The sequence below is a fragment of the Bos javanicus genome, chromosome 22 (assembly GCF_032452875.1).
Source record: "Bos javanicus breed banteng chromosome 22, ARS-OSU_banteng_1.0, whole genome shotgun sequence".
Lineage (NCBI taxonomy): Eukaryota > Metazoa > Chordata > Mammalia > Artiodactyla > Bovidae > Bos > Bos javanicus.
The window spans coordinates 28,701,805-28,715,351 of record NC_083889.1 but is presented as its reverse complement, the minus strand read 5'-3'; the positions used below and the strand labels follow the sequence as shown (position 1 = coordinate 28,715,351).

Here is a 13,547-nt window from a genome sequence, read left to right as displayed (position 1 = left end):
TCGTCCATTATGGTACTTCATGATTGCTTCTATTGTGTATTTGGTAATTTTACTATTTTTTGTTTATATTGTGAAGTCCCTGAAGGCAAGTACAGTTTTTTTTTAAATAATTTTCCCTACTACAGTGTAGCTTAGAGATGTATATTTGCATAGGTTTTTGTGTGTGTTTGTTTGGTTTTGCTTATACTTTTCCTATTACTAGGTGTATTGACTTCTTAACAAGAGTATGGATTCTGAAGCCTAAATGCCTGCATTAAAATTTTGACTCTACTGCTTAACTAGCTATACAACCGTGGGCAGGTTGTTTAACCACTTTATTTCTTAGTTGCTTGATTGATAATAAAATGAGTGAAATAATACTGCCTAACTCATGGGGTTGTTGTGAGGATTGAGTAGTACACAGTGCTTAGAACAGTGTCTGAATTAGTCGTTATGTGTTTGCTGCTATTATTATAATTATGCATTGAAGTTCATATATAATTCTCTGTTCCTATTGCTAAAACAGTTGCATATGTAATACTTCCCAAATCTGCTTGGAAAGTGGTATTTTTCTTCCTGATTTCTTTTTTTCCACTGTAGGTAGTTGTGAGTGTTATTTCAGAGTAGACTTCAGGACATTTTTACCAAGTAATTATCGAGCAATTACTTTTTGCTTTATGTATTATTGGTACTTGTGATATATGCTGAACATATATGATATATGGTGAACAAATATGTGAGCAGATAGATACAACAACATTATGTATTACGTTATTGGATTGTAAGGGCAGTAGAGGAATAAGAAAAATGGCAAGGGAAACGAGAGTTTAAGGGTAGAGAGGCAGTTGTAGTTTTAAATAAAGTGGTCAGAGTCAGCCTCATTTTGAAGGTGATATTTGAGCAAGACAGGAGGTTGGCCATGCATCTACTTAGTAGAAGAGCATTCCAGGCTGAGGACTTCTGTGCAAAGGCCCTTAAGAAGGAGTGTGTTCCGCCTTTTCACAGACTAACAAAGGAGGCCACTGACTGGAGTAGACTGATCAAGGAGAGGAGGTCAGAGGGGGCTGGGGTCAAATCATTTAAGGCAATGTGAGCCATGGTAAGGAGTTTTTATCCTTTACTCTGAGTGAAATCAGGAGCCAGTGTGGAGTTTTTTGAGTTGAGAAATGACATTGTCAGACTTAAGCATTAAGAGAATTTCACGAACGACAGTGCTGAAAATAGGTTTTAGGTAAAACCCAGGTGTCTCAGTGATAAAGAATCTGTCTGCTAATGCAGGAGACACAGGTTCGATGCCTGGGTCTGGAAGATCCCCTGAAGAAGGAAATGGCAGACCACTCCTGTATTCTTGCCTGGAAAATTCCATAGACAGAGGAGCCTGACTGGCTACTGTCCATGTGGTCACAAAGAGTCAGACACAGCTGAGCACTCACTGGCCACAAAGTAAGCTAAAAGCAGGGATTATTGAAGATAATATTTTTGAAGAGATGGATTAAGTCATAGCAGGAGGTCGTGAGAATTAGTCATACTTTTAATACATTATGAAGGTAAAACTGGGAGGATTTTCTGAAGATACGGTGTGGTGTGTGAGGGAAAGAATGGAATCAAAAATGACTCTGGTTTGCCGAAAGGGTGGAATTTCTCACACCTGAAATGGGAAAGGCTTTGGGAGGAGCAATTTGTGGGAAAGACCAGAAGTTCACTTTTGGACTTGCTGAGTTCTCTTCTATTGTGTAGCAGGTGGTTGGACGTGTGAATGCATTAACAGATAGTATTTAAAATCTTCAGACAGGAGAAGATCACCAAGTGTAGACAGAAGTGATTAGCTGAGCTTTGGATCACTCCAGCATGGAGCAGTTTGTAAAATCAGAAAGGACCAATGAGTAGGGAAGATCAGCAAGTTAAAAGACAGTGGAGTGAAGTGAAGTGAAAGTCACTCAGTCGTGTCCGACTCTTTGCGACCCAATGGATTATAGAGTTCACAGAATACTCCAGGCCAGAATACTGGAGTGGGTAGCCTTTCCCTTCTCCAGGGGATCTTCCCAACTCAGGGATTGAACCCAGGTCTCCTGCATTGCAAGTGAATTCTTTACCAGCTGGGCCATAAGGGAAGTCCTAAAAGACAGTATCAGGAAGTAATTAAGGAAGAATCGTCAACTGTGTGAAACACCCTAGATAGGCCAGTTAGGATGAGATGTGAGAAACGATTATTGGCTTTAGCATTATGGAGGTAGTTGATGACCTTGATAAGCACGGATTAGTTTTAGTGGTGTAGCCTGTCTGAAGTGGGTTTGAGGGATAATGGAAGGGAGACAACCCTTTCAAGGAGTTTCCTTCAAAGGAGAGCATATATATTTAAACATCTTCTAGTTCATCCAGAACTATTAAAAATGAAACCGGGTGATGTGTAAATGATGGAGGAGCTCGGAGGGTAAGTAGAGGAAGAAAAAAATTCTGAAGTGGGAGAAATGTTAATTTATTTGTATGGTAGTGGAAATGATCCATCAGAGATTAAAAAGTTGTTGTGGTTGATTAAAAGGAGGATTACATAGGTGATGCTCTTGAGTAGGTGCACAAATGGAGAATCTGGTATGTAAATAGATGAGAGCATGGATACTTCTATTATAACAGGTGGGAATTCCAGGTGTGGGTGACCCTTCTAGTAGTAGGTGGATAAATGTGGGGGACTCAGGAAATTCAAGGGTGTTAAGTATGAGAGTGAAAGAGGACTCAGTGGGGGTTTGAGGAGAGAAAAGAAAGTGAAAGTGTAGTTGCCCAGTGGTGTCTGATTCTTTGCAATCCCATGGACTGTAGCCCGCCAGGCTCTTCTGTCCTTGGAATTCTCCATACAAGAATTCTGGACAGGATTGCCATTCTCTTCTCCAGGGGATCTTCCTAACACAGGGATCAATCCCTGGTCTCTCATTGCAGACACATTCTTTCCCATCTGACCCACTGGAGGAGATATGAAATAGTTACCTGGAAGTGTCTGGGAGTGAATAAACTAGGAAAATAAAATACTAATCTGATAGCATTAATATTGTACTTGAAATAAGCTAGTATGGTGATGCATTTTTCTTTCATCTTGTGTTAGTGCCCATGTGTGCCGCTGCATAGGCACAGATTTGGTGGGGTTTGCATTTTTTAAAGTTGATTTTGTGAGTACAGTGAAGCTAGAGAGGGGCTAGAGAATCAACTCTATGCTGGGGGGCAGGTGGCTAATGCTTAATGATTAATTATTATTTAATTTGATAAAGTGGTGAGGGACAGTAAAAAGGTGGTTAGATCAACGAATTGGAGGTCTTGTAGAGTCAGAATTTCCACAGTAAGTGCAATATATTTAAATATCTTCTAGTTCATCCAGAACTATTAAAAATGAAGCTGGGTGATGTGTAGTTTTTTTTTTTCCTATTTATATTTTTGTTAGCAAAAATACTGCATTTATTCATTTTCTAAAAGGAAATAATTTTGTGAATGGGTAAAGAAGGAATATTGGGTAAATTTTCTCCTTTCTGTAATAGAAGGAAATGGTTAAAGAGCCTCTAAAAGTGCTCTTAGGCTGGAGAGATTGCCTCTATTAAATATCTGTTATGTGAGAGTACGTAAGATAAGCCCAACTATCTTAGGATCTAACAGAAGCCTTTCTTGTTGCCTCAGTCCTGTCTTATACCTGGAAAGCCCTCTCGGTATCTCTACAGTATTGCTGAGATGTTCTCCACATCCAGAGTTTCTTGAGGATGAATAGCCATTGAGTGCTTAGTAGGAGTCAGCCACTTTGCTAAAATAAGCACTCTCTTACACTAATGTAATGCTTACAGCAGTTCTGTGAAGTGAATAACTTACCTCCGTTTTAGATACGGGAAACAAAAGGAGGCTAGAGTTACCGCTCCTGTGTCGCACAAATGAAAAAGTAGCTGAACTAAAATTTGAACCCAGATAAGCTTTCAGACTCTAGCACCAGGACTTTAATTTTTTTTTTTTACCCTGTTGTTTTTACTTTCAGCGAAGTTTTAAATGCACTAGATTTAGGGAGTTTATTTAGTACAACAAAGGGAACAAAAAAATCTTCTATGTGCTTTTCCTTTATTTCCTATTCCATAGAGGTAACCACTTTAAAACCATTGCTTTTTTAGGAGGAGGGGTGTTGACCTACCTGTTTCTAAGTGACAGTTTTAGACGGTTACTTTTTTCTTTAAAATTTTAGAATAATTACTGATTTGATAATAATAACAGGATTTAGTTTCTTTTACCTGTTCCCTCTTACTCTGTTCATACCTACTTCTGACTTCCATTGCCTGATTTCTTTAGTATAAGTGTATTGAAATTAGCCCAGCGTTTGTTACATACGTTGTATTAGTGAACGCTGTGTTTTTCATTTACTTTTCTGTATGCTTATGGCTAATTCCATCTGTAAACAGAATAGCACAGAATAGACACATACCATACTAAAAAGCCAGTGTTGCAAACACCGTTACGACACTTAGAGCTTCACCTTCAAATTCTAAAAGAATTCTCTAAGATGAAACTTGTGTACTAAACAGTAATCTGCCACCACTGCCATGTCAGCTCATGTTATTTTTCAGTAACAAATTATAAAGCCATTTATGTATGCTCATTTCAGTCTCCTTAAAAAAGCTCAATATTTCTTCCTTTGCTTTGCACTGCATCAGTTGATCTCTGGTTTGAGGTAGAAGGGCTTTCCTGTTGTTTTTTTTCTCTCAGCTTTCTCAATGAACTTGAGGAAAAATATTCTAGATCACTCTGATCTCCATAGCACATTTTCCTGTATGATTAGAAGTGATTCATGAGATAGATATTAATGCTAATGAGTTCTTTTTAATGAATTGTGTATATTTTAGAATTTCTCCTCTGTCTCTCAAAATGTTTGGACACATGTTCATGCCATTTTGTTCTTTAGATTTTTTGAGAAATCTGTGTTGCACCTCTGATTTTCTTGACCTTACTGTTTTTTAGAAGGAACCAGTATAATTCTCAACAGAAGGGATTGTGTATTGCAGTGGTTTTCAGCTGGGACCAAGCCTCCCATCTCCCCTACCTCCCACCCCAGGGTTCACTTGGCAATCTCTAGAAACATATTTGGTTGTCACCGTTTGTGCTGAGGATTACTGGCATCAAGGTGTACGGGTTGCAGGTATTGCCGAACATCCTACAACGGACAGGACAGCCTACCACAGTTCAGAACTCTCAAGCCTAAAATATCAGTGGTGCTGAGACGGAAAAATTCATTTGTCTGTATTAAGTTCCTTCTGTCTTTAAGTCCTAAACTTTTCCACTTCCTTTTTCCACACTGTACTCATGGTTTCAGGGTTCACCTTAAAGTTCCACTTTGTCCTGAAGTCTTTTCTTGATATGGCTCTAAACCTATATTTCATTTCCTTTTTGTTGGTTCTGTTATACCGTCATTAAACTCTTTGCATCTGATAGTTTATGCTGTCTTATTTCTGTTTGTTTATTATCTGTATATCTTGTTTTTCGTACTGTTTTAAGGATCATTGTCTTTCATTGTTTCAACTGCTTTTGAACTTGATGTTACATTGTCAGTTGGTAAAATGAAAAAAGGGCTCAGGGCCTGCCTAGGCTTTGGGAAATGTGGTGAAAGAATGGACTCATCTCTCTTGATGGCAAATTGGCTTTGATATCAGTGGATTATGGAGGAAATGATGAATGTTGTGAGTAGTGTGACTGTCCAGTAGCAAGAAGGAGAATAGATCCACCAGCCATTAAACTAGTGCAACTTTTTTAAAACCTAGTACCCTCTGAGTTCCAAATTGGCTGTCTTTAGCTTGAATGGTACTGTTAGAGGAGACCTGTCTTTGTTTCATATTTGTTTAGTTCAGTTGTCTATGTGGAAGGGATGGTCCATGTTGATATATTAATAAATTTGAGAAATTTTTTCAAAAAAGGATCAAGGGTTAGCTAAGAGTTAAGCATAAATCAGGCTAACTAAGATAGACTGTTTCTTGAACTTTTTGTTTTAATTGGTAGGGAGAAATGGGTGAGTGGAGGAAAGTAACTTGAATCTTTAGACATGTTGGAATTGTTACGAATATACAAGTGGCCAAAGAAGAAACCCAAGTTTACGCTGAGGTATTATCTAAACGTTAGTGTTACCTGTTGAAGCTTTCTTTTCCATCTGATTGGGTCCTTTGTATGTACAGTTATCATTCGGTATTTTAACACTCTTAATTTGAAAACTTCACTTTTAGTGGCAGGTAACTTTACCTTCAGAATTTGTGTCATAATTTTATTTGACATGGTACTTTGGAGCAGGTACCATTCCATCTGCCTACGAGTTTCTGAGCAGGGAAATGTATAGCATTTCAAAGATAATTTTAAAATAGAAAGCAGATAAATATTTTAGAGTCACTTTAACATTTATATGAAAACAGCAAGTTTTATATTTGAAGCATTTGGTAAGAAATGAAATACAAAAGTTATGTTACTTTTATACTTCTGTAGTTTGTTTATACTTGTATTATTATACGTAGTAATTTTACTTTTTCTGTTAATACCGTGAGAATAAGAAAAAGGCAATTTTAAAGGGGTGGAGTAGGTAGTGGTTTTTAACTGGGGATACTTTCTGTCTCCCAGGAAGCACTTAGCAATGTTTATAGATATTTATTGCTGTCACAATTTGGGTGTCATTTTAAGGTTGGGTGGTCCTGACTTCTTGTGGGTAGAGATCAAGGGTGCTGTTCACCATTCTACAGTTCACAGGTCATCCCCCTTTGACAAAGAATTATCAGGCTTACAATGTCAGTGGCTCCAAGACTGAGGAACTACAGGATAAGGGATTGGAAAGGACCTATTCAAACCCAAAAGAAAGGTCTTGTGGCCAGTAAACATACTGCTTCACTGGCAGTGAAGGAAAGGCAGAGTGTAGTGTGTTTCTACTGTTAAATGTATGAGTCCTGAACGTGTGTATTACTGGGATGAAATAAGTGTTTCTATACTGGTGTCACTGTAAAGTGGTACAACATTTCTGAGGCGCCTTTGAAAATATCAAAGTTCTTTGTATTTCATACTTTTGATTCATTGATTCCACTTACAGGAATCTATCCTAAGGTAATAGATAGATGCCATACAAAGTTTATTATTGCGATATTAAACGCAATTACTTTTAATTGTAATGAGCTGGAAGCAGACCTAAAATTTTTTCTTTAAGTTGGTTATTAAATAATGGTACCATCAAATACGGTACATATTAAAAATCTTACTTTCAGAGACTGCTTACGTGGTGACTGTACCACAATGAATGAGGTGGGGGATCAAAGGAATACTAATTGAGGATGCCCAGCTTAGATTTAAAAAAATATATTAGAGAAAATATATTTTCTACTATAATATGTATACTACTAAAAATGTACTGTAGTAATGATTACTGGGCACATTATGGCGAATTTTCATTTTATGTTCCGTAAATTTTTTCCGATGACTATTCTATGTCTATATGGGGCTTCCCATGTGGCTCAGTGGTATCCACCTGCCAGTGCAGGAGACATGGGTTCAATCCCTGGGTTTGGAAGATACCCTTGAGGAGGAAATGGCATCCCGCTTCAGTATTCCTGTGAGGAGGAATCCCATGGACAGAGGAATCTGGTGGGCTACAGTCCATAGTGTTGCAGAGAATCAAGACATGGCTGAAGATGTACATGCATGTATTCTATATATAGAATTGGAAGGGGTGGGACAGGCATCTTTTTAATTTTTAATCTCTGGTACAGTTTTGTAATAGGGCTGTCATTTCTCAGACTGTTAACTGAAAAATCTGTCCTTTGCCATATGCTAAGTTTCCATTTATGTTTGGGTCTATTTCTGGGCTCTCTGTTCCACTGACATTTTTAATGTTTGCTCAATTAATTGGTAAAGATATTATAAAAGTATAATTATACAAAAGGAATGTTCTCTTGATTGGGGCTCCATGTAGAGATTTCTGACTTGGTAATTTATATTTTAAAGTTCTTAAAAATGTCAGGATTTTGTGTAAGCAATTACGTTATTTTTGCCCATCTTCCGCTCATGTAATTCAGTATTAGGATTAAATTTACTTGTATTTGTCAGATAGTTATGATTAAATTCTTATCACACTTTGTCTGCTGATGAAATTCAGATTCAGTTGACTTGTCTTTGTTTGCTCCAGTCAGATTGTTATAGCTGAATTCTTACGAAACTTTAAGTCTCCCGATTCAAAGCCCCGTCATCTTGGGTCAGTGATAAGTCTCATTAATTTGTTTGTTTTCGTCCATTCATTTTTTTCCACATTTCCCTTTGTTTACAGATTGTGTGGCATCTGCTTTCCCTAGGAGATAGTGTCGGGCTCTCCTGTGCTCTGCTGTGTTAGCTTCCCACACAGATTTTGCGTGGAGAGCAGTGAGCTGAGTCACCTTACTAGAATTTGGAACTGTAAGAGGCAACAAGTTAAGATGTAGCTGCTGGCCACTAAAATGTTCCAGAAGTAGCTGGGAAATAAATGGATTTTCTACCCTTGGGCTCTGAAAAATAGCTTTAACCTGAAAATTGTGAGGGAAACATATTTGTTCTAGTACTTACCAGTTCCTATAGAGGAAAAAGATGAATGCAGTGTTTGGAAGGAGAATACGTTTTTTAGTGGTATGAGGTATTTTCCTTCATAGAGGAGCTACTGCATAAAGGGAAAAATGAAGAGGAATGAGAACAAAGGAAGCAGAGGGAGGTGAAGTTACTTAACGGTAATGCATTTCAGTGGATTCTTGAGTTAATTTGAGCAGAGTAGATGAAAATTCTGAGTATGTATTTTTGGAGGAAATTTTTATGTGGAGGAGTTGATTCTAAAGTTGAAAACGTGTTTGTGTATCATGAGCCATCTGTTTAGAATAATTTTATTTTCATTTGAAAACTAAGGATTTTTTTGTTTTGTTTTTCTTTTCTAGTTTCTCTTTCTATGAGTACATTCATAAGAAAATTATTTTTGTTGCCAAATTTTTAGTTGACTTACTCATGGCTTGTTTTTGTGCTCAAATTACATAATTTTCAGGGAAGCATTTTCTGCTTTTGTTTTTATTGGTTGTGTTGCATCTAAAAAGTTACCTTTCACATTTTATAGAAGCTTTTTTTTCCCCCCAATTATGTATGTCATAATTTGAGTTGTATCAGTTGGATATGATATATAGAGTAAGTCTGCTTGTTACATGTGAAGCTTAAAGTACAAATTCAGTAATTCATTTCATTTTACGGGACTTAGTTACTGTCTGCTCTAGTGACCTAGAGTCGTTGAAGCTCCCCATAGTTTGCTTTACCAGGTCTCCCATCACGTTTTGTCTTGCTCTTTACATTAATGTGGCGGTGTTTAGGTGTCATAGGTGGACTTTAAAGCAATTAATGGAAAGATGCATCTTTTTTTTTCTCAAATGTGTACATGGAAATTCTAATTCATGAAACAGGTTATGACTTAGGGAATGATTATTAAAACTATGGAAAGAATTCTTAAGAAATGAAAAGTATACGACTCTTATTTCAGTAACCTCCCCTAGTATGTTTAAGTTTTAGTTAAATGACTCTTGAGAGTCCCTTGGACTGCAAGGAGATCTAACCAGTCCATTCTAAAGGAGATCAGTCCTGGGTGTTCTTTGGAAGGAATGATGCTAAAGCTGAAACTCCAGTACTTTGGCCGTCTCATGCGAAGCGTTGACTCATCGGAAAAGATTCTGATGCTGGGATGGATTGGGGGCAGGAGGAGAAGGGGACGACAGAGGATGAGATGGCTGGATGGCATCAGTGACTCGATGGATGTGAGTTTGAGTGAACTCTGGGGGTTGGTAATGGACAGTGAGGCCTGGCGTGCTGCAATTCATGGGGTTGCAAAGAGTCGGACACGACTGAGTGACTGAACTGAACTGAAATGACTATAGGGAATCTAGTGAAATTTAAAGATAAATTTTAGTAACCACTGGCAATTGGATAGTACTCAGAAGTTAATATTAGTCATGTCAGAAATTAAAATGTGCTGCATCTGCCTATTAAGCGTCAAATTCCCCTTCCCAAAAGAAATCTAGGGAAAGGAGGGAAAACTTAATCATGCATATAGCTTTAAATAATCACCATGATCAAATTTTAAAACCATTCAGTTCAGTTCAGTCGCTCAGTCATGTCTGACTCTTTGAGACCCCATGGACTGCAGCACGCCAGTCCTCCCTGTCCATCACCAACTCCCGGAGTTTACCCAAACTCATGTCCATCGAGTCAGTGATGCTCTCCAACCATCTCACCCTCTATTGTCCCCTTCTCCCACTTTCAGTCTTTCCCAGGATCAGGGTCTTTACTAGTGAGTCAGTTCTTCACATCAGGTGGCCAAAGTATTAGAGTTTCAGCTTCAGCATCAGTCCTTCCAATGAATATTCAGGACTGATTTCTTGTAGGATGGACTGGTTGGATCTCCTTGCAGTCCAAGGGACTCTTCAAGGGTCTTCTCCAGCACCACAGTTCAAAAACATAAATTCTTTGGCTCTCAGCTTGCTTTATAGTCCAACTCTCACATCCATACATGACTACTGGAAAAACCATAGCTTTGACTAGATGGATCTTTGCTGGCAAAGTAATGTCTCTGCTTTTTAGTATGCTGTCTAGGTTGGTCATAATTTTCCTACCAAGGAGTAAGTGTCTTAATTTCACGGCTGCAGTCACCATCTGCAGTGGTTTTGGAGCACCCCAAAATAAAGCCTGCTACTGTTTCCATTGTTTCCCCATCTATTTGCCATGAAGTGGTGGGACCTGATGCCGTGATCTTAATTTTTTGAATGTTGAGTTTTAAGCCAACTTTTTCACTCTCCTCTTTCACTTTCATCAAGAGGCTCTTTAGTTCTTCTTCACTTTCTGCCATAAGGGTGGTGTCATCTGCATATCTGAGGTTATTGATGTTTCTCCCAGCAGTCTTGATTCCAGCTTATGCTTCTTCCAGTCCAGCGTTTCTCGTGATGTACTCTGCATAGAAGTTAAATAAGCAGGGTGACAATATACAGCCTTGACGTACTCCTTTTCCTGTTTGGAACCAGTCTGTTGTTCCATGTCCAGTTCTAACTGTTGCTTCCTGACCTGCATACAGATTTCTCAAGAGGCAGGTCAGGTGGTCTGGTATTCTCATCTCCTCCAGAATTTTCCAGTTTATTGTGATCCACACAGTCAAAGACTTTGGCATAGTGAATAAAGCAGAAATACATGTTTTTCTGGAACTCTCTTGCATTTTCGATGATCTAGTGGATGTTGGCAGTTTGGTCTCTGGTTCCTTTCCCTTTTCTGAAACCAGCTTGAACATCTGGAATTTCACAGTTCATGTATTGCTGAAGCCTGGCTTGGAGAATTTTGAGCATTACTTTGCTAGCGTGTGAGATGAGTGCTGTTGTGCAGTGGTTTGAGCATTCTTTGGCATTGCCTAGTAAAAATGCTAGTAGTGAATAAAATTTACCTACCATATAATCCACCCATTGAACAGGAAGTTGTGAGGTCACACATCAGCTCTTTTTTAACTTTTTGAGTAACTGCCAAGTTATTTTCCAAAATGGCTGTATACCATTTTACATTCCCATCAGCAGTGTGTAGGTTTCCACCTGTCGTACTTCCTCCCCAACACTTGTCATTGAATACATCTTTTTTAATATAACAATTTCAGTGGGTGTGGAATGGTATCTTGTGGTTTTGATGTGCATTTCCTTAATGCACATCTTTTCATGAACTTATTGGCAGTCTTATCTCCTGAAACTGTACCCCTTAAACAATAATGTGTCAACCATCCCTTCTCCAAAGCCCTGGCATATGCCTTTCTGCAGTCTCTCCGACTATTCTAGATACCTCATAAAAGTGAAATCAGAATACTTCTTCTTTTGTGTCTGGCTTATTTTGCTTAGTGTGATGTGTTCAAGATTAATCATTGTTTTAGTATGTGAAAGTTTCTCTTCCTCTTTAAGGCTATATCCCACTGTATGTGTATGTGTGTGTGCACGTTTTGTTTATCTCTTCATCTGTTGAGATACATTAGAGTAGTTTCCAGCATTGTATGTAAGTGAGTTTCATCTGACTTTCTGTTTTTGGATCTTTTGCATCTCTATCTTTTGAAAATGGGTTTGCTGGGTCATGTAGTAACTGTTTGGTTCTTTTAAAGCATCTTTGGCACAGTGACTCTGCTGTTCTGCGTTCTGACAGGCAGTGCCACATAGTTTTCAGTTTCCCTACATACTGGCCAGGCAGCAGTTATCTCTGCTGTGTGTGTGTGTGTGGCGGGGGGAGGTGTTGCTTTGTTTTGTTTTGGTTTTTGTTGGATAGCCCTCTAATGGATGTGGAGTTCTGTTTTATTGCCATGTCCTGGATATTAACACCTTATCAGAAAGATGATTTGCATATAGTCTCTCCCGTTCTCTGGGTTGACTCTTCACTTTGCCGATAAGTGTCCTTTGATACACAAGTTTTTTTATTTTAATACAGTTCAGTTTATTTTTTTTGTTGCCTGTACTTATATGGGAGGGTGTTACAATATCTTTCACATCAACAGTGGTAGGTTTGGAAATGTCTTTGGAATGTATCAGGAACTTTTCAAGCCCACAGTGAAGCTCACATTTTCTAGACTTTAAGTTTTTTATTTTGAAGTTGAATTTTTATCAGTGGTCACGAATATTTCAGTTGATTTTCTTGATTTTTTTTTGAGAACATGTCTACTGGTTTCTTTTGGTTTTGAATAAGCATTATTTATTTGACATTCCTTTCAAGTAAAAAAGGCTTTCTATGTAAAATAGCTCACTCAGCTGGCACCAGTATTTAGCTTTTTGCTACTTGAGATGTCTACAGTATTTGGCTAGGCAACAGAAATCCTTTATGTATATTTTTCATGGTGTTGTCTGTGCTATGCTAAGTCGCTTCAGTCATATCCAACTCTTGCAACCCTGTGGACTGTAGCGCACCAAGCTCCTTTGTCCGTGGGATTCTTTGGGCAAGAATACAGCAGTGGGTTGCCATGCCCTCCAGGGAAACTTCCCGACTGAGGGATCAAACCTTCATCTCTTTGTCTCTTGCATTGCCAGGCGGGTTCTAGTACCACTGGGTGGTTAAAAGGACATATGTGTACTCAAAGATCAAGATTTAAACAACTTAGGAAATTTGCTTTGTTGAACTTTGCATTAAAATAGTTCATTTTTAAATTGTGATTTTGTGTTGATAAGGAAGGTACAGCTGCTGCCAGTGGAGCTGGTGCTGCTGCTTTGCCTTGTGCTCAAGTGTCAGCCGTGTTGCCCCTGCTGCGCTTGCACCCACTGTCACTGCAGATGTCAGCTCAGTGAAAAAGTCAACTCTGCTCTTACGAAAATAGCTCTGACCTCTTGGGGCCACACTTTGAGAGCTGCTGGCTTAGTCTGTAGGGTTGCTGAACCGGGTGGAAGAGTGATTGCAGACTAGCAGTCTTAGCTTGCTTAAGTAGTCTCCTGTGTATGAGATCTATCTGCTGCCATTAATGGTGACAGTGTTTGGAGGAATGGTTGGCGTTCCTGACCTTTGTATCTCTTAGAATTTAGGTTATTCAGACAGATTTC

The 13,547-nt window shown here is 38.6% G+C and overlaps 1 protein-coding gene across 2 annotated transcripts in view; it reads left to right on the top strand.

Annotated features, from left to right (window-relative positions):
• PPP4R2 (protein phosphatase 4 regulatory subunit 2) overlaps positions 1 to 13,547 on the top strand; it is a 50,844-nt gene that overhangs the window by 21,782 nt on the left and 15,515 nt on the right. The gene's annotated exons all lie outside the window — the stretch shown is intronic.